The sequence below is a fragment of the Halyomorpha halys genome, unplaced genomic scaffold (assembly GCF_000696795.3).
Source record: "Halyomorpha halys isolate HHAL.00 unplaced genomic scaffold, Hhal_1.1 Scaffold122.1, whole genome shotgun sequence".
Lineage (NCBI taxonomy): Eukaryota > Metazoa > Arthropoda > Insecta > Hemiptera > Pentatomidae > Halyomorpha > Halyomorpha halys.
This window is the reverse complement of record NW_027116215.1, coordinates 217,671-218,672: the sequence shown is the minus strand read 5'-3', so window position 1 is coordinate 218,672 and position 1,002 is coordinate 217,671. Positions and strand designations below refer to the sequence as shown.

General features: G+C 31.8%; 1 protein-coding gene across 1 annotated transcript in view; it reads left to right on the top strand.

Moving 5' to 3' along the window:
* Positions 1–1,002, top strand: part of LOC106678086 (ABC transporter G family member 23) — a 31,450-nt gene that overhangs the window by 884 nt on the left and 29,564 nt on the right. The window lies entirely within an intron of this gene.

Genomic DNA, 1,002 nt, shown 5'->3' with positions numbered 1-1,002 from the left:
GTAATAAACACTTATCGCTGCCCATCGAAGTAATAAACACTTATCGCTGCCCATCGAAGTAATAAACACTTATCGCTGCCCATCAAGGTAATAAACACTTTATGGCTGCCCGTCAATTTCGGCCCATTATAAAGCTTAATTCCTAATACTAGTGTGTACAAGTTAATCAGACACACGCAGTTCCTATCAGCCTAAAATATGACGAATAAAACGTAATATTAATAAACCTAATTACACCTTTGACTTTGTCCCCATTGAGTCATATAACAACTAGAATCAGAGAAAAATCCTTCGATGTCATAAAAGGTACCGCAAGGTAGATCCTGTAGCCAACTTTCACCTGCATCACTAGGAATGTTTCCATGATATTGTATTGTATCATATCTAGCCGGGCCGAATAATCCGAAAAGCGCTTAAATTTGATAACAAGATTTGACAGTAATGAATCTGAATAACAGAGCCAGTCTAATCAGGGTTTGTTAGATGTAAAAGGCTAGGGTAGTAGCTTTCATTTTTGTTCTCGTATGAATGGGTACGAATATGTGAAAAAAAATAATTAATGCGTACAAATCCATCTTCAGAAGAACTTTTGGCAGCCAAAAAATTTTCTTACCGTCATAGAGAAAGAGTTATAACACAGCAATTTAAAAATCATTAAATTCTCCGTCGAATGATTATAACTTAATAATTCGAAGCGGTAATGTTTTCCAAATTTGTAAAAGACTGAGATATAAAATCGTCAGTTTACGATTTAAATTGCACTACTCATTCGGAGCAAAATTTAATGTTCTCTGATTCATGGACTATAATTTTTATTATAAATAATTAACTATTGGAGTTGTAAATAAATTTGTAAAAAGAAAATTTGCAGAGAATCTAGCCATTCATAGAACTGCAAATAATTTATTTTTTATTTTTTAATAATTTATTTATTGATATTTACAACTGTATACACATATATACAACAAGTAAATTTGCTGTAAGTGACATAGTAACATGATA